The sequence below is a fragment of the Stegostoma tigrinum genome, chromosome 1, assembly GCF_030684315.1.
Source record: "Stegostoma tigrinum isolate sSteTig4 chromosome 1, sSteTig4.hap1, whole genome shotgun sequence".
Taxonomy (NCBI): Eukaryota; Metazoa; Chordata; class Chondrichthyes; order Orectolobiformes; family Stegostomatidae; genus Stegostoma; species Stegostoma tigrinum.
Genome location: NC_081354.1, coordinates 182,366,961 through 182,387,967, shown reverse-complemented (window position 1 = coordinate 182,387,967; position 21,007 = coordinate 182,366,961). Strand labels below are relative to the sequence as shown.

At 44.0% G+C, this 21,007-nt stretch overlaps 1 protein-coding gene across 7 annotated transcripts in view; it reads left to right on the top strand.

Moving 5' to 3' along the window:
- Positions 1 to 21,007, top strand: part of LOC125459155 (RING finger protein 145-like) — a 175,897-nt gene that overhangs the window by 64,905 nt on the left and 89,985 nt on the right. For all 7 annotated transcript variants that reach the window (XM_059650502.1, XM_059650505.1, XM_059650493.1 and 4 more), the window contains one exon: positions 13,854 to 13,941. The gene's annotated coding sequence lies outside the window, so the exon portion shown is untranslated. The remainder of the gene's footprint in view (positions 1 to 13,853; positions 13,942 to 21,007) is intronic.

Sequence of the window (21,007 nt, the reverse complement as noted above, 5' to 3'; positions counted from 1 at the left end):
AAAAGGAAAGAATCATGAATAAATTGTTTTTTTTCCTGATTATATGGAAGCATGTGTTGTGGCGCAGTGATGTCATCCCAAATTCTGGGTCACAGCGTCTGGGTGCGAGTTCCACCTACAAAAGAAGTGTGTCATAGCATGTCCACGTAAGGTTAGAAAAAATCATTAAGCACAAATTATTTCTATCCACTTATCCCTGGGAAGGTACCGTAAGAGATTTATTTATCAGTATATTGTAAAATGTTGCAGATGTAAAAAGAAAAGATTAATGTATACATAGTCAATAATATTTAGTTGTTGGGTCATGGGGGTGCATTGACGCTGTTAGTGTCACACGTGTGATGTACGTGCTAAAATTATTTTATAAACTTCGTTACACATTGGAAGCATTTTCACAGTCTTGTCGTTTAATTCCATCAAATAGTAGTGTGAGTATTTGTAACTCTGTCATAATATTCCATGTTTGGAGTTGAATAAGTATTTAAGAAATATTCACACATATTTTCATGTCTTCTTGTTGCTATGAACTAATTACAAAATTTCCAAGCTGGATGCAGATAATCTCTGAAGCTGGTCTTGCACTGGCATGATCGCAAATGTGCTGTTGGGTCTCAATATTCTGACATCAGTTCATCACCATCATTATTAGGTGGACACCCACATAGGGGTTTTCATATTTTTAGGAATTAGGCTGAACATGATGTGGAGGACATTTAAAGTGACTTCATGGAATTGAGATTACAACAAAGGATGCAAACAAAGAATAATGGAGAGGGTAGCCCAAGGTTGAGTACTCAATGCTGTCAAATACCTTCATGACCTCACCTCACTTTATTTTCTCCTGCACTACAACTCTCTTAGATCTCTGCTCTCCTCTAATTCTGGTTCCTCATGCTTAACATTTTAATCGCATTGTCCTTCACAGCCGTGCTTTCAGTTGGCTTGGCCCTCAAATTTGGAATTGCTTCTATTCACCTCCTGACTTCACTACCTCACTTTCTCGTCTCTTAAGATACTCATTAAAACTTCCCTCTTTGTCAAAGGTTTTGCTCATCATCCCTATAGTTCCTTACCTGACTTTCTGGTACATGTGATATGATCACTCTCCTTGGGAACCACCTCTGGTAATGACATTAGATAAATGTCATTTGTTGTTAGGTTGGAAATTATAATACATTATAATATTTGATGACATGTTTGGGAAGAAGTTTTGTCCTTTGTACAGAGATAATGAAGTGCAGCATCTCAGGAGCATAAAAGCTGACATTTCGGGCCTAGACCCTTCATCAGAAAAAGGGGAGGGGGATTGGATGCTGAAATAAATAGGGAGAAGGGGGAGATCCATAGAGGAGAAGATAGGTGGAGAGGAGACAGACAAGTTAAAGAGGCCGGGATGAAGCCTGTAGAGGTGAGTGTAAGTTCGGTGGTAGGGAGGGGATAGGTCATTTCAGGGAGGACTGACAAGTCAATGGGGTAGGATGAGGTTAGTAGGAAGGAAATGGGGGTGCGGCTTGAGGTGGGAGGAGGGGATAGGTGAGAGGAAGAACAGGCGAGGGAGGCGAGTACGAGCTGGGCTGGTTTTGGGTTGCAGTAGGGGGAGGGCAGATTTTGAAGCTTGTGAAATCCACAGTGCTGGCCAGGAAAGACCTAAAGAGAGAGCTCAGAAGAGCCAGGAGGAGACATGAGAAGTTGTTGGCGGATAGGATCAGGGTAAACCGAAGGCTTTCTATAAGTATTTAAGGAATAAAAGAATGACGAATGTAAGATTAGGGCCAATCAAGGATAGCAGTGGGAAGTTGTGTGACAGATTGGCACATCATCGAGGGCCAAAGGGCCTGTACTGTGCTGTAAAGTTCTATGTTCTATACCGTTGGGCTGCAGGGTTCCCAAGCGCAATATCAGTTGCATTTCCTGCAAACTTCGGGTGGCATCATTGTGGCACTGCAGGATGCCCAGGATGGACATGTTGTCTAAGGAATGGGAGGGGGAGTTAAAATGGTTCGTGACTGGGAGGCGCAGTTGTTTATTGCAAAGCGAGCGTTGGCATTCTGCAAAGCGGTCCCCAAGTCTCCGCTTGGTTCCCCCGATGTAGAGGAGGCCACAACGTGTACAGCGGATGCAGTATACCACATTGTGCAGGTGAATATCTGCTTGATGTGGAAAGTCTTCCTGGGGCCTGGGATGGGGATAAGGGAGGAGGTGTGGCATCAGGAAGTGCCCTATTTATTTCACAACCCTCTTCACCTCCCCCTTTTCTGATGAAGGGTTGAGACCCAAAACGTCAGCTTTTGTGCTCCAAAGATGCTGCTTGGCCTGCTGTGTTCATCCAGCTCTACACTTTGTTATCTTGGATTCTCCAGCATCTGCAGATCCCATTATCTCTAGTCCTTTGTACCCTACACTGCCCCAAGTCTATCAGTTAACTTTGGTACAAAGGGGTTGGGTCTATTTTTAGCCCATTCTTATTTATCTATGTATATTCAAAATGATAAAGGTAATATGACCATCTGATTCATCAAAGCAACCCGCACAGCATTGGTGCAAATAGTACATCACTGACCTTGTGCTACTACTGGCCTGCATTTTCTGATTTCCTGAAGCAATCAATTTCTAAGAGACAGTGGTATCACTATTATTAACTTTTTCACAAAGGACTGTTTATAACATGAAATGATTTCGTCTTTTAGGAACTCATTCAGATCCTTTTACAGGGACTGCAAGGAATCAAATTTCACCATTTACTTTAGTCGTCAGCTCCAGCCAATGATGCCGCACTTTACAAATAATTCCTGACATTGAACCAATACCTTACTAGGTTATGGTGAAGCTGTACAAACCTCTGGAGCGGCTGCACTTGGAGTATTGTGTACAGTTCTGGTCACCGCATTACAAGAAGGATGTGGAACCTTTGGAAATGGGTGCAGAGGAGATTTACTAGGATGTTGCCTGGTATGGAGGGAAGGTCTTACGAGGAAAGGCTGAGGGACTTGAGGCTGTTTACATTAGAGAGAAGAAGGTTGAGAAGTGACTTAATTGAAACATATAAAATAATCAGAGGGTTAGGTAGGGTGGATAGGGAGAGACTTTTTCCTAGGATGGTGATGGCGAGCATGAGGGGGCATAGCTTTAAATTGAGGGGTGAAAGATATAGGACAGATGTCAGAGATAGTTTCTTAACTCAGAGAGTAGTAAGGGAATGGAACGCTTTGCCTGCAACGGTAGTAGATTTGCCAACTTTAGGTACATTTAAGTCATCATTGGACAAGCATATGGACGTACATGGAATAGTGTAGGTTAGATGGGCTTGAGATCAGTATGACAGGTCAGCACAACATCGAGGGCCGAAGGGCCTGTACTGTGCTGTAATGTTCTATGTTCTATGTTACTGTAGGTACTCCATCTTGTTCCACCTTCTCATTTCAACTGATCAGAAATATTAACTTTCAACATTTTGAAATCACAGAATCAGAATCCGTACTGTGTGAAAGCAGGCTATTTGGCCCATAGATGCCAAGCTGACCCTCTGAAGAGTACCTCACCCATACTCAACACCCTAACCTATCCCTATAGCCCTGCATTTCCCATGGTTAATCCACCTAGGCTGCACATCCCTGGACACTATGGGCAATTTAGCATAGCCAATCCACATAACCTACACACCTCTGGACTGATGGAGGAAACCGGAGGTCCCAAAGGAAACCCACGCAGACACCAGGAGAATGTGCAAACTGCACACAGACAGGAAACCTTCAGTTTATTTTTAAGAAACGGAAGTAACCATAACTTCAGCTCAGCCTGAGAGTTGAAAGTAGTTGGATTCGTTATCATTTAGGATACAATTTTATTGATTTATTTATACATGGGCTCACTGGCAAGGTCAGCAGTTATTGCCCATGTTCATTGCCCTTCAGGAGGCGGTAGTGAGCTACTTTTTAGTGTCTCTGCAGTCCATGTAGTGTGTGCATACCCTGTTACTTAGGCTATTCCAGGATTTTGGCCCGGCAACAGGAAAGAAACAGGAAAACGGTTTCAATTTGACCTTGGAGGGGGCAGCTGGTGTTCCTCTGCTCCTGCTGCTCTTCTTTTAGGTGATATAGGCGCGAAGTTGGAAGGTGCTGTCAAAGAGCCTAAGCAAATGTTATAGTGCATCTTGTAGCTGTTAAACACAGCTGCTTTTTTGCATCAGTGAAGGAAGGAATGAATGTTAAGGTGATTGTAGGTGTGCTAATCAACGTGCTGCTTTTCCTTTTGATTTATTGCCTCTTAAACCTTAATAACCATCTTGCAATGTCAGGAGCAAAACTGAAAAGAATATTCCCAGTGTCCAGCGTAGCCGAGAGGTATTCTTCATTTTACGTGATATTGTTGCAACAATGAAACCTAAAACACTCATTTGGTTTCCCAGTAATGGTTCCAGCTGTTACCCATGTTATGCTCCTCTTGGTCAATGTCAGAGCTCAGAGATGCGCCTGATATTCCTGACTCCTTCACGTGCAGGAAGTGTGTCCAGCTGCAGCTCTTGTTAGGCTCTGGATCTGTGGGTGTACTCTCTTTGGAGCATCCGCGATGCTGAGGAAGTCATGGATAGCACTTTTAGCAAATTGGTCAAACTGCAGATTAGGATTGTTGAGGGAGAAAACGAATGGGTGACCAATAGGCAGAGAAAGAGCAGGAAGGCAGTGCAGGTGTCCCCTGCGGTCATCTCTCTCCAAAATAGGTATTCCATTTTGGATACTGTTGGGGGAGACGACTCACCAGGAGAAGGCAGCAGTAGCCAGGTTCAAGCACCGTGGCTGACTCTGCTGTACAGAAGGGACAGGGAAAAGAGTGGAAGGGCTATAGTCATAGGGGATTTGATTGTAAGGGGAATAGATAGGCGGTTCTGTGGTTGAAAGCGAGACGCCCAAATGGTATGTGTCCTCCCAGGGTCAGGGATGTCTCAGATTGACTGCATTCTGAAGGGGGAGGGTGAACAGCCAGTTGTCCTGGTGCAAATAGGCTCCAATGATATAGGTAATAAATGGGATGTGATCCAATGAGCAGAATTTAGGGAGTTCAGAGCCAAGTTAAAAAGTAAGACCTCAGAGGTAGTAATCTCAGGATTGCTACCAGTGCCACATGCTAGTCAGAATAGAAGTGAAAGAATAGGCAGCATAAATGAATAGCTTGAGAGATGGTGCAGAAAGGAAGGGTCAGATTTTTGAGACAATGGGACCATCTCTGGGGGAGGTGGGACTATTACAAATCAGAAGGTTGACACCTGGGCAGGAGTTTAACCAACGTCCTGGGAGTGCTTTTGCTAACGCTTTTGGGGAGGGTTTAAACTCGTGTGGTGGGGGATGTGAAGCGAACGAGGAGGTTAGTGGACAGTAAGGAGGTAGTAACTAAAGCCTGTAAGGAACTGGATAATGATGTCAGTGTGACTAAGGGGAAGAGTAGGCAGAGAGCAGATGATGAATGCAAACAGACAGGTGGTCTGAGGTGCATTTGTTTTAATGCGAGAAGTTTAATAGGTAGGGCAGATGAACTGAGGGCTTGGATTGGTAACTGGGGGTATGATGTTTTTGCTATTACTGAGACTTGGTTTAGGGAAGGGCAAGATTGGCAACTAAATATCCCAGGATACAGATGCTTCAGGCAGGACAGAGAGGGAGGTAAAAGGGGTGGAGGAATTGCATTACTGGTCAAAGAGGATATCACAGCTGTGCATTGAGGGCATGATGGAGGACTTGAGCAGTGAGGCAATATGGGCAGAGCTCAGAAATAGGGAGGTGCAGTAACAATTTTGGGGCTGTACTACAGGCCTCCCAACAGCGAGTGTGAGATAGCGGTACAAATATATAGACAGATTACAGAAAGATGTAGGAGCAACAGGATGGTAGTGATGGGAGATTTTAATTTTACCAACATTGGCTGGGATTCACTTAGTGTTAGGGGTTTAGATGGAGCAGAATTTGTAAGGAGCATCCAGGAGGGTTTTATAGAGCAGTACGTAAATCGTCCAACTCGGGAAGGGGCCATACTGGACCTGGTACTGGGGAATGATCCCGGCCAGGTGGTTGAAGTTTCAGTAGGGGATTACTTTGGAAATAGTGATCACAATTCCGTAAGTTTTAGAATACTCAAGAACAAAGACGCGAATAACCCTAAAGGAAGAGTGTTAAACTGGGTGAAGGCCAACTGTAACAAAATTCAGCAGGAGGTGGTGAATGTGAATTGGGAACAGCTGTTTGAGGTTAAATCCACATTTGATATGTAGGAGGATTTTAAAGAGAGGTTGTGAGATTTCAGGACAGATATGTCCCTGTGAAAATGAGGGATAGAAAGGGCAAGATTAGGGAGACATGGATGACTAATGAAATTGTGAGACCAACAAAGCAGAAAAAGGAAGCATATGTAAGGCCTAGGTGACTGAAAACAGACAAAGCTTTGGAAGAATATCAGGAAAAGTGGGCCAATCTGAAATGAATAATGAAGAGGGGTAAAAAGGGTCATGAGATATCTTAAGCAAACTGAGTTAAGGAAAATCCCAGTGCCTTTTATTCAGACATAAGGAGCAAGAGGGTAACTAGAGAAAGGGTTGGCCCACTCAAGGACAAAGGAGGGAAGTTATGCAAGGAGTCAGAGAAAATGAGTGAGATTCTTAATGAGCACTTTGCATCAGTATTCACCGAGGAGAGGGACATGATGGATGTTGAGGTTAGGGATAGATGTTTGATTGGGTTAGATGTTAGAGATGTTACCCGAGGTCAAACTGGCATAAGGAGGGGAGAAGTGTTGGGTATTCTAAAAGGCATTAGAGTGGACAAGTTCCGGATGGGATCTAGGTTTAGAGCTGGATGAACACAGCAGGCCAAGCAGCATCAGAGGAGCAGGAAGGCTGACGTTTCAGGTCTAGAGCCTTCATCAGAAAATTGTCAAACTTCCTGCTCCTCTGATGCTGCTTGGCCTGCTGTGTTCATCCAGCTCTACACCTTGTTATATCAGATGCTCCAACATCTTTAGCAGTTCCTACTACCCCAGATAGTATCTATCCCAGGTTACTGAGGGAAACAAGAGAGGAAGTAGCTGGGGCCTCAACAGATATCTTTGCAGCATCCTTGAGCAGAGGTGAGGTCCCAGAGGACTGGAGACTTGCTAATGTTGCCCCCTTGTTTAAGAAGAGCAACAAGGATAATCCAGGTAATTATAGATCAGTGAGCCTGATGTCAGCAGTGGGGAAGCTGCTGGAGAAGATACTGAGGGATAGGATCTATGTACATTTGGAAGAAAATGGGCTTATCAGTGATAGGCAGCATGGTTTTGTGCAGGGAAGGTCATGTCTTACCAACTTGATGGAATTCTTTGAGCGAAGTGACAAAGTTGGTAGATAAGGGAAGAGCTGTAGATGTCATATACATGGACTTCAGTAAGGCGTTTGATAAGGGCCCCCATGGCAGGCTGATGGAGAAAGTGAAGTCAAATGGGGTCCAGGGAGTGATAGCTAGATGGATAAAAAAACTGGTCGGGCAACAGGAGACAGAGGGTAGTAGTAGGAGGGAGTTTCTCAAATTGGAGACCTGTGACCAGTGGTGTTCCACAGGGATCTGTGCTGGGACCACTGTTGCTTGTGATATACATAAATGGTCTGGAGGAAGATATAGATGGCCTGATTAGCAAGTTTTCAGATGACACTCAGATTGGTGGAGTAGCACATAGTGAAGGGGACTGTCAGAGAATGCAGCAGAATATAGATAGACTGGAGAGTTGGGCGGGGAATTAGCAGATGGAGTTCAATCCAGGCAAATGCGAGGTGATGCATTTTGGAAGATCCAATTCAAGAGCGAACTATGTGGTTCATGGAAAAGCCCTGGGGAAAATTGATGCACAGAGCGATCTGGGTGTTTAGGTCCATTGTACCCTGAAGGTGGCAACGCAGGTCAATAGAGTGGTCAGGAAGGCATACGGCATGCTTTCTTTCATCAGACAGGGTATTGAGTTCAAGAGTTGGCAGGTCATGTTACAGTTGTATAAGGCTTTGGTTTGACCACATTTGGAATACTACGTACAGTTCTGGTCGTCACATTACCAAAAGGATGTGGATGCTTTGGAGAGGGTGCAGAGGAGGTTCACCAGGATGTTGCCTGGTATGGAAGGTGCTAGCTATGAATTTAGGTTGAGCAGATTAGGATTATTTACATTCGAAAGACTGCATTTGAGGGGGGACCTGGTTGAGGTCTACAAAATCATGAGAGGTATGGACAGGGTGGATTGCAAGAAGTTTTTTCCCAGAGTGGGGGACTCAATTAGGAGGGATCACGATTTCAAGGTGAGAGGAGGAAAGTTTAAGGGAGATATGCTTGGAAAGTCCTTTACACAGGGGTTGGTGGCTGCCTGGAATGCGTTGCCATTGAAGGTGGTAGAGGAGGGCACGATAGCGTCATTTAAGATGTATCTAGTCAGATACATGAGTGGGCAGGGAGCAGAGGGATACAGATCCTTGAAAAATAGGCACAGGGTTAGATAACAAAGTGTGGAGCTGGATGAACACAGCAGGCCAAGCAGCATCCCAGGAGCACAAAAGCTGACGTTTCGGGCCTAGACCCTCCAGCATCTGCAGTTCCCATTATCTCTGACACGGGTTTAGATAGATGATCTGGATTGGCTCAGGCTTGGAGGGCCGAAGGGCCTGTTCCTGTGCTGTAATTTTGTTTGTTCTTTGTTCTTTGTTCAGCCTGGCACACATTGCCAGTAAATATCCCATCTCTGGGCTTACTGAATATTCAAGTCTTGTGTCACCAATTGGGGGAAATCATTGATGCCGTTTTGTGAGTAGCCAATTATGGTTTGTTGCAAACACATAGAAGTGATGAAGGGAACCCGAGTGAACCAGATCATCTTGGCTTCCCCAAAAATTTCAGACTGGGACAGTCATGTCAAGCATGTTTTGAACAACGTACTTCCTCAGACTAAAATTCCGGATAATTCAGAGATCGGCTCTTCTGTAAAATTGTCACGCTTGGCTTTGAAAGGTTATTTGCACATAATTAGCTCGGACAAAATGATAATTAACAGCATGCCCAATTGATTGCATCACTAAATTCTTGCTTCCCCATGCATGGTTGCAGTGTAACTTACAAGTTAGCATCCTCATGAGGAATTTCAATCTGGCTTTTCATTTGCATTCAAAATTAGTTTGCAGAAGTTCAATTGCAGAACATATTATTATAATAAAGCAAAGTGCAAAATCTTCACCTGTAATTTAAGTTGCAAATTATTTCTTAAAAAAAGGATGCACAACCCAGGGCTCCCAATATGCAGAGACTTTTTATCATTAAAGAATACTTGTATTAAAGAATTAAAATGTGTGACCAGAATTGTTATTATACATACTAAACGGAAAAGGCTTTTTAGCAAAACAAGATGAAGCTGGAGTTTATGGTCCTCATACGCCTCCTCTCACACTATGTCATCTAACACCATTAACATATTCCTCTCTGTCTTTCTCCCTCTTGTGCCTGCCTAACATTCCCATGAAAGTACCTTTGTTATTCGCCTCAAGCACTCCATGTGCTAGCGAGCTCCATATTTTCAGAACTCTCAGTGAAGAAGACCCTCCTGAGTCCCTCAAAGGATTTCTCAGCAAATATCTTATTTTTAAAGTATCCAGTTCTACTCTCAACTGCAAGTGGAACAACTTTTCTGCAGAACCACTTCAAGTCCTGTCATAATTCTGCAGACTTCTCTGTTTTCTTGTTTCTGGAGAACAGAGCCCCAACCTGTTCCATTTTTCATGGTAACCTTCCAATGCTCGTTTTACTCCGAAGTGTCTCAATGTTAACATTGCTGTCTTTTAACATGAGGAACCTGCGTTCAAGTCCAGTGGTGGGTGACTGTCTGTTTGGAGCTTACGTATTCCCCCTGTGTCTGTGTGGAATTGCTCCCTCAATCCAGAAGAAGAGTCACCAGACCAGAAAATTAACATAGGGTTTTTTTGCTTCAGATGCTGCCAGAGCTGTTGAGCTTTTCCAGCAACTTCTGTTTTTGTTCCAAAAATGCTCATGTTGGGCCAATTTGCCATGCTAAATTGTGCCATCGTGTGCAGGCTAGGTAGATTGGCCACAGTCATTACACGGGTGGTCATTCGGCTATACAGCACTGAAACAAACATTTTGATCCAAATTGTCATTGCTGACTAGATATGTGATATAAGTCCAGTCCTATTTGGCCCATATCCCTGTAAACCCTTCCTCTTCATGTACCCATCCAGATGTATTTTAAATGTTACAATTGTACCCGCTTCCACCACTTCCCCTGGCAGATCATTCCATACACACATCACATTGTGTATGTAAACGATGCCTGTTGTAGTTGGTTGGCTTGCTGGCTCATTGTTTTGTAGATGTTTCATTACCCTGCATTTGTCGTAAGGTTAACATTGAACAAAGAACATAGAACAGTACAGCACAGCACAGGCCCTTCGGCCCATAATGCTTTGCCAAAATTTTACCCTAAACTATCTATCTAACCTCCATACCTACCTTATACTATCATCCATATGCCAATCTAATAGCTGTTTAAATGCCCCTAATGAGGCTGGTTTCACGACCCCCTCTGGCAATGCATTCCACGCCACTACCACTGTCTGAGTAAAGAACCTACCTCTGACGTCTCCCCGAGATCTACCTCTACTCACGTTAAAACTATGTCCCCTCATAATAGCTACCTCCACCCTAGGAAAATGTCTCTGGTTGTTCACTCTATCTATACTTCTGACCATTTTGTGCACCTCTATCAAGTCACCACTCATCCTTCATCGTTCTAAGACAAAAGCCCTAGCTCTCTCAACCTTTCCTCGTAAGACCTTCCCTCCATTTGAGGCAACATCCTGGTAAATCTCCTCTGCACCTTTTCCGATGCTTCCACGTCTTTCTTGTAATGAGGTGGCCAGAACTGGGCACAATACTCCAGATGTGGCCGAACCAGGCTTCTGTATAGCTGGAGCATAACTTCACGGCTCTTGAACTCAATTCCTCTATTAATGCAAGCTAACACACCATCCACCTTCTTAACAACTCTACCTACCTGGGTGGCCGCTTTCAGGGAACTGTGGATATGAACCCCAAGATCCCTCTGCTCCTCCACACTGCCAAGAATCTTTCCGTTACCCCTGTCTTCTGCTTTCAAGTTTGTCCTTCCAAAATGAATCACCTCACTCTCTTCACGGTTAAACTCCATCTGCCACTTCTCAGCCCAGATCTGCATCCTGTCAATGTCCCTTTGTAACCTAGAACATCCCTCCGCACTGTCCACAACATGAGCCACGTTCAAATCGTCCATGAACTTACTAATCTACCCTTTCACTCCTACATCCAAACCATTTACAAAAATCACAAATAGTAGAAGACCCAGAACAAATCCTTGTGGTACACCACTCATAACTGAGCACCATGTTGAATATTTTCCATCCACTATCACCCTTTGTCTTCTAGGGTCAGCCAATTCTGAATCAAATCTGCCATATTTCTTCCTATCCAATGCCTCCTTTCTTTCTGCATGAGCCTACCACGGGCAACCTTATCAAACGCCTTACTTAAATCCATATATACCACATCCACTGCTCCACCTTCATCCATGTGTTTGGTCATCTCTTCAAAGAATTCAATAAGGTTTGTGAGGCATGATCTACTCCTCACAAATCCATGCTGTCTATCATGAATCAAACTGTGCCTATCCAAGTGATCATAAATCCTATCTGTCAGAGCGCTTTCCAATAATTTGCCCACCACTGAAGTAAGACGATTTGGCCTGTAATTTCCAGCGTTATCCCTACTCTCTTTTTTGAACAAGGGAATGACGTTTGCCTCTTTCCAATCTTTTGGCACTATACCCGTGGACAGTGAAGATGAAACGATCATCGCCATAGGCCCTGCGATCTCTTCCCTTGCTTCCCATAGAATCCTTGGATAAACTCCATCCACCTGGGGGCCTTACTATCTTCAAGTTCCTCAAAATTCCTAGTACATCTTCCTTACTAACATCCACCTCCTCTAGCCTACCAGCATGTTTCACACTGTCATCCCCTACAACTAGGTCCCTCTCAGTTGTGAATACCAAAGAAAAGCATTCATTAAGGACCTCTCCTACCTCTTTAGGCTCTGTGCACAAATTCCCTTTACAATCCTTGATCGGCCCTACCCTTTCTCTGGCCATTCTTCTTTTCCTCACGTACTAGTAAAAAGCCTTGGAGTTTTCCTTGCTCCTATCTGCCAAGGTTTTCTCATGACCCCTTATAGCTCTCCTAAGCCCTTTCTTCAGCTCCTTCCTGGCTAACTTGTATCCTTCCAGAGCCTTTTCTGATCCTTGTTTCCTAAACCACATATAACCATCCTTCTTTCTCTTAACCACTCGTTCAACCTCTCTTGAGAACCAAGGCTCCCTCACTCAACCGCATCTTCCCTGACTGCTAGGGACAAACATATTGAAAACACGCAGTATGCATTCTTTAAACAATCTCAACACTTCAATAGTGCTCTTCCCTGAAAGCATCTGTTCCCAATTTATGTTACCCAATTCTTGTCTAACTGAATTATAATTACCCTTCCATCAATTATAAACCTTACCCTTCTGCATGTACCTATCCTTTTCCATGATTATTGTGAAAGTAACAGAGTTATGATTGTTAATGCCAAAATGCTCTCCTACCAACGGGTCTAACACTTGGCCTGGTTCATTGCCAAGCACCGAATCCAAAGCGGCCTTTCCTCGTGTTGATCTATCTACATACTGTGTCAGGAATCCTTCTTGAATGCACTGGACAAAATCCGCTCCATCTAAACTGTTACAACTAAAAAGTTTCCAATCAGTATTTGGAAATTTGAAGCCACCCATGGGGTCTAGGCCCAAAACGTCAGCACTTGTGCCCCTGAGATGCTGCTTGGCCTGCTGTGTTCATCCAGCCTCACATTTTATTACCTTGACTCTGTAGACATATCATTTTCACAATGCCTTTCAGTAGCTACTATACTAGCCCTGACTAGCAATGCCACTCCACCACCTCTTTTACCATCCTCCCTATTTCTTTTAAAGCATCTAAATCCCAGAACTTCCAACAACCATTCCTGTCCCTGAGTTAACCAAGTTTCTGTCATGGTTGTTGTAGGTTTGTGAGCTGCTCTGATGCCCAGTGGCCGCAGGAGTCTTGTGGTCAGTTCAGATGTGTTCCTGATGTAAAGTAGCGCGATGAGTGTGTCAGGGCTTGTAGTATCTTCCTGGTGTTGTTCGTGTAATAGGCATCTTCTGACCCAGTTTTTCGGGTATCTCAGTGTGTGTGGCTTTCCTGCCCTACCAAGGGCAACCTTATCAAATGCCTTATTTAAATCCATGTATACCACATCCACTGCTCCACCTTCATCCACGTGTTTGGTCACCTCTTCAAAGAATTCAATAAGGTTTGTGAGGCTTGATCTGCCCTCGCAAATCCTTGCTGATTGTCATGAATCAAACTGTGCCTTTCCATGTGATCATAAATCCAAATGTTGTGTTAAAGTCGAGGGCAACAGTTACCACTTCATCTTTCATGATCTACCCCTCACAAATCCATGCTGACTACGGATTTCTCCAATTGCCCTGCGATCTACCATGACGTTTTAGTGGGATTAGAATAGTTATGTAGCTGTTTTAGACCAGTACAGAGTTGGAGGACCAAAGGGCCCTCATTTGTGCTGTTGTTCTCTATGATTCTACTTCTGTTCCTCTGTCATATTAGCAGTAATTGGGCCTTCTCTGGAATTGATTAATGCTCTATGCACCTTCAAGCCTTGAATTTTCTTTGTTTCAGTGTTGATGTTTGTATTGTGTTTCTGTATGAACAGCCAGACCTCAAAGTGCGGGCTACATTGGTGTGGAGAGTACCAGGAAGCTGTTCTTCCATTTCCCTTGGCCCACAAAAACTGCGTAAAGGTACGTGCCTTCTCCTTAAAGTTGCTTTCACCTCATTTCAGTTACTGAGTGCCACTGGTTTGGGGACTGTTAAACCTGCAAAATTCATTGCGTTAGAGCTGCCAGCCTGATTGAAATGTTTAATTCATCAACTCACTCTCTTTGCAAAGGGTTAGTCATTTGAACCTTGTCCTGTCTCTCTGAAACTGGAATATGCATTACTGAAAGATGTGATAGGGTCAAGTTTCAGATTTTAAAATCTGATAGTTAGTCATTTAGGAAACCTGTTGTAATTTTGACCCACTCACTCTTGTGTGCGAATGTTCAAGTCAATCATGCTTCGACTATCTTAATATTTGTTTGCGTTTCTATCTGTCTTTATTTATTGGTGAGTCTAGATACAGATCCATCAATCTATTGACCCTTCTATCTGTCCATTTTTCATGTTCAGCCTGCCTCTTCCTCTGTCCCTAACTGCTTTCATCCTAGATTCTCTGATTTACGTCACTCTGTTGAATGACACCTCAGTTGACTCAGAGAAGCTTGGATATGAGACACACATAAGGAATGGGTGCCTCAATTACAGAATATGACAGCAGAACTTAGAAGAAAAATGTTTAGGGGATGTAAACGATGTGAGGTATTTTGATCATCAGCCCTCAGCAGTATCCATAGCAACCACAAACCACAGTTTAGAGGGTGACATATTGGATGATGACTAGCTGAAATGTAATTTCAATTTACTGTGTTTGGAATTGCAGTGTAGAAGGGGACAGTGCAGAGAAGCAGTCGTCAAATTTAACATTTGACAATAGCTCCCAGAACCTGCATCAGAGTAATCATATAATTACGTATTCTCCATAATATATACAAAACTTATAATTATGATACAACAAACGGATGGCTTTTTTTATTGTTCATTAAACATTTCTTTTCTCACTATTGAAAAGAATTGCATTGAATATACAGCACAGGCTTATTGATTCGGTGATGGCCAGAGGTATTATTGCTGGACTCAGATAATGTTCTGGGAACCCAGGTTTGAATGGTGCCATTATAGGTGGTGGAATTTGAATTCAATAAAAACATCTGGATTTAGGACTCTAAGAATGACCATGAACCCATTGTCGATTTTCAGAAAAAATCCATCTGGTTCATTAATGCCCTTTAGGAGAGGAAACTGCTGCCCTTAAATTAAAAAAAACAAAAGAACTGCAGATGCTGTAAATCAAGAACACAAACAAAATTGCTGGAAAAGTTCAGCAGGTCTGGCAGCTCCTGTGAAGAAAAATCAGAGTTAACGTTTTGGGTCCGGTAGCCCTTCCTCAGAAATGATGGCGGCAGGGGAAATGTCAGTTTATATGCAGAGAAACACAAACCTGAACCATCCCCACCCACCACCGCCCTCCTCCGCTAGGCCGAGCTTGTTCTCACCCTCAACCACTTCTTTCAACTCCTCTCAATTTCTTCAGGTCAGAGGGGTTGCCATGGGAACTGGCATGGGCCCTAGTCACGTCTGTCTCTTCATGAGGTACGTGGAACATTCCTTGTTCCAGTCCTATTCCAGCCCTCACCCACAACTCTTTCTCCGATATATGGAGGATATCATCGGTGCTGCTTCCCTCTCTCATGTGGAATTGGAAAACTTCATCAATTTCGCTTTCAATTTCCACCCTACCCTCACTTTCACCTGGCCTATCTCTGACTTCTCCCTTCCCTTCCTTGACATTTCTGTTTCCATTTCCGGGGATCGACTGGCCACTAATATCCATTACAAACCCACTGACTCCCACAGCTGCCTGGAATATACACCCTCACACCCCACTTCCTGTAAAGACTCCATCCCATTTTCTCAGTTCCTCCGTCTTTTTCGTAAATGTTCAGATGAGGTCAACTTCAACAAGGGAGCCTCCGAAATGTCCATCTTCTTCTTCAACCGAGGATTCTCCAGCTCCGTTGTCGACAGAACCCTCAATCAGATCCGACCCATCTCCCGCACTTCCACCCTCACCCCTTCTCTTCCCTTCTACAACAGCAATAGGGCTCCCCTTGTCCTCACCTGCCATCTCACCAGCATCCACATCCAGAAGGTCAGCAGATGCCATTTCTGCCACCTCCGGTGAGATGCCACCGCCAGACACATATTCCCCTCCCCTCCCTTGTCTGTCTTCCACAGGGACCGTTCCCTCCAGCACACTCTAGCCCATACTTCCTTCATCCCCAACACACCTCCCCAACCCATGGCATTGTCGCCTGTAAGTGGCGAAGGTGTATCACCTGCCCATTTACCTTCTCCCTCTCCAGACTTCAAGGGCCCAAACATACCTTCCAGGTGAAGCAACACTTCACCTGCACTTCCCAGAATCTAATCTAATGCATTCACTGCTCACAATGTGGTCTCCTCTACATTGGGGAAATGAAGCGTGGACTGGGTGACTGCTTCACAGAACACCTACACTCTGCTCACAAAAAAGACCCTGAACTGCCCGTTGCCTGCCACTTTAATGCACCGCCCTGTTTCCTGCTTGGGTTTCCTCCCACAGTTCAAAGATGTGCAGACTATATGGATTGGCCATGCTAAATTGCCCCGAGTGTTTTGGGATGTGTAGGTTGGGTGGGTTATAGGGGCAATTGGTCTGGGTGGGGTGTATTGAGGTTCAGTGTGGACTTGTTGGGCTGAAGGGCCTGTTTCCACACTGTAGGGATTCTGTGAAAAACAGAAGTTGTTGAAAAAGTTCAGCAGGCCTGGCAGCATGTGTGATGAGAAGTCAGAGTTAACATTTTGGGTCTGGTGATCCTTCCTCAGAACATTGATATATTGGAATCAGTTCTGTCCACTGTAACTTATGATGTAAAGACCAGACAGCTGATGCAAAGGAGATTTACAGGAATGAGAGATGCCATTAAATGGTGAGGATGGAATTGTTTTCTTTGGGCCAGAGACATTGATGGGGAGATTTGACTGGGAATGAAAACGATGAAGGATTTGATAGAGTAGAAATGGGGAGACTGTTCCCAATGGCAGAGGATTGGAAAACAAAGGATACAGATTCAAGGGGATAGAGAAAAGAGTAATGCAATGAATTGTTTGGACCCAAAATGCAGAGGGTAATGGAGAATATTGAACAGTAACAAACAAAAGGGTTCACATAACGTTTTGAAAGGAAAGTAATTGCAGAGATCTGAGAAAAGGGGAATAATTGAAGGTGTGAAACTAAATAGGACAGATATTTCTGAGGTCGACAGGTGCAATGAACTAAACGTCTCCCTTCCATGTTTGATGACTTTACGATTCTAATATCATTTTAGGAGAACTATTCTGAAACATAACCTTAGTATTTCAAGAAGACAGCCACTTCAGCAGCAGCTAGGACTGACAACAACTGCTGAACTTACTAGCACCATGCATATCCTGAAAGAATTTTAAAATTATATTGAAATATAGAAGTCAGTTATTTGGTAGTACAGAATTGAAATATCTTTAAAAGAGAGAGACCTTGCCGAAACTTGTGTCTTGCAACTATTGGGAAAAATACAAGAATGTCAAATTTAAAACAAGCACAATAATTTATACTACTTGGAGAAAAAACAGCTTGGTTCGCAAGTCATCATAGAATCCCTACAGTGCGGAAGCAGGCCATTCAGCCCATCGAGTTCACACTGATCCTCCAAAGATCATTCCACCCAGGCCTACAAGCTACACATCCCTTCTCCCACTTCCCTCCACCACCACGCACCCCCGCCCCCCATCGCAGGCACAATTCCCATGGCTATTTTATCTAACCTGCACACAATGGACAATGTAGTATGGCTAATTCAGTGTTGAAACATTTCCACATCAGAACATTCCCCTTCTGACCTGATAATGGAGGTAAGTTTGTTCATGGAGCGACTGAAGATGATTGGCCTTAGGGCGCTACTCTGAGGAATTCCTGCAGCAATGTCTTTCATCTGAAATGATGGCTTTCCAACAACCAGAACAATCTTCTTTTATAGAATCCCTACAGTGTGAAAGGAGGTCATTTGGCCCATCGAGTTAGCACCGATCCTCCAAAGAGCATCCCAACCAGAATTCTTAAATATCCTTGTAAACCATATTAACCATGGCTTATCCACGTACTCATCCCTGAACACTGCAGGCATTTTTATTTTAGCATGGCCTATCCACATGACTTGCACATCTTTGGACTGTGGAAGGAAACCGGAGTACCGGAGTTCAGGGCGGCACGGAGGCTCAGTGGTTAGCACTGCAGCCTCACAGCGCCAGGGACCCGGGTTTGATTCCCGCTTTGGGCGACTGTCTGTGTGGTGTTGCACATTCTCCCCGTGTCTGCGTGAGTTTCCTCTGGGTGCTCCGGTTTCCTCCCACAATCCAAAGATGTGCAGGTTAGGTGGATTGGCCATGCTAAATTGCCCATAGTGTTCAGGGGTGTGTGGGTTATAAGGGGATGTGTCTGGGTGGGATGCTTCAAGGGACAGTGTGGACTTGTTGGGCCGAAGGGCCTGTTTCCACACAGTAGGGAATCTAATCTAATCAATGGAAACCCGTGCAGACACAGGGAGAATGTACAAACTCCGCACAGACAGTCACCTGAGAATGGAATGGAACCTGTGTCTCTGATGCTGTGAGAGACCAGTGTTAACCACTTTGTGTTAGGTACACTCCAACCAGCAGACAGCTTCCCTGTTTTTCCGTCTCCCATTAGTTTTAGTTATACTCAGGCTCCTTAATGCCAACTGTAGTGTTTGTGGCAGGGCCAGGTATGTGGAAGTCATAGAATGTTAGTTCCCTAATTGGGGCTGTTAATCAGGCCTAAAAAAGAACAGGAGTATCAAGGACTCTCCACATGTAAATAAATGATGACCGTCCTCTGTGGAGTTATTTCACCAACCCTGGCCAAATAGAACATGAAACATAAAACAATACAGCACAGCACAGACCCTTCAGCCCACGATGTTGTGCCGAGCTTTTACCCTCATCCTAAGGTCCATTAAAACCTCCACTCTATTCCTTATACTACCATCCACATGCCTATCTAATAGCCGCTTAAATATCCCTAATGTGGCCGACTCCACTACCCTCTCTGGCAATGCATTCCACACCCCTACCGCTCTCTGTGTAAAGAACCTACCACTGACGTCTCCCCTATATCTACCTCCATTCACTTTAAAACTATGTTCCCTCATAATAGTTACCACCCTAGGAAAAGTCTCTGGCTGTCAACTCTATCTATATCTCTGATCATTTTGTACACCTCTATCAAGTCACCTCTCATCTTTTGTTGTTCTAAAGAGAAAAACCTTAGCTCTCTCAACTCTTCCTCATAAGACCTTCCCTACATTTTAGGCAACATCCTGGTAAATCTCCTTTGCACCTTTTCCAATGCTTCCACATCTTTCCTGTAATGGGGTGACCAGAATTGGACACAATACTCCAGATGTGGCCGAACCAGGCTTTTGTATAGCTGGAGCATAACTTCACGGCTCTTGAACTCAATCCCTCTATTAATGAAAGCTAACACACCATCCACCTTCTTAACAACTCTATCCACCTGGATGGCAGCTCTCAGGGAACTGTGGACATGAATCCCAAGATCCCTCTGCTCCTCCACACTGCCAAGAATCTTTCCGTTAATCCTGTATACTGCTTTCAAGTTTGTCCTTCCAAAATGAACCACTTCACACTTTTCAGGGTTAAACTCCATTTACCACTTCTCAGCCCAGCTCTGCATCCTATCAATGTCCCTTTGCAACCTAGAACATCCCTCAGCACTGTCCAAAACATGACACACCTTCATATCGTCCATGAACTTACTTATCTACCCTTTCACTCCTTCATCCAAACCATTTACAAAAATCACAAATAGAAGAGGACCCAGAACAGACCCTTGTGGTACACCACTCATGACTGAGCACCATGTTGAATATTTTCCATCCACTACCACCCTTTGTCTTCTAAGGGTCAGCCAATTTTGAATCCAATCTGCCACATTTCCCCCTATTCCACGCCTTCTTAGTTTCTGCATGAGCCTACCATAGGCAACCTTATCAAACACCTTGCATAAATCCATCCATATCCCATCCACGGCTCTACCTTCATCCACATGTTTGGTCACCTCTTCAAAGAATTCAATAAGGTTTGTGAGGCATGATCTGCCCTCGCAAATCCTTGCTGATTGTCATGAATCAAACTGTGCCTTTCCATGTGATCATAAATTCAAATGCTGTCTTAAAGTCGAGGGCAACAGTTACCACTTCATCTTTCATGTTCAGCTCTTGCGTTCGTGTGTGGACCAAGGCAGATGAGGTCAGGAGTTGAGTGACCTTGGCAGAATCCAAACGTAGTGTCAATGAGCAGGTTATGGCTCTGTAACTGCTACTTGATAATGCTGATCCCTCTATTCACTTAGTTGATGATCAAATGCAAACTAATATGATGGTCACTGATTATGTGGCGATTGTCCTGCTTTTGCAGAAAGGATAAATCTGGGTAAATTTCCACATTGCAGTGTACATTTCAGTGTTGTAGCAGTATGTTGACTAGAGTTGCGGCTAGTTCTGGAGGACATACGCCATTGGCTATAAATTACTGATAGAATATTCAGAAAAATGAACAAGTATCCCACAGCACACTTTGTTAATGAACAATGAAACTTCATTTCAGATATTGACCTGAAAAACAGTGGAACAGGTCAACACTGAACAACAGATGATGAAATAGTGGTGCAGAGGGTTGTAAAACATTGCAGCGCTTGGCCCTTGAAGAAGTATAAACAATGATAAACTGAGAAACAAACATTGGTGCATCTTAAACTTTATAATCTCCAGTTAAAGATGGCAAAAGAAGAACATGGTCCCAACAGGCAATCTCATGTTATTACTCCAAAGAGAAACTAATAGGACCAGGGGAAGTGAGTGCAATGCCAGAAGATCCATTGGTTGTGAGATTATCATCATCAACATGATTGAGGGCTGAACTTATAGAGGTTTCCAAAATCATGAGGGATATAGATAAGGTGAATAGTAGGTGTCTTTTCCCTAGGTTGGGGATTTGAAGACGAGGGGGCATTCAGGCAAGAGGAGGGAG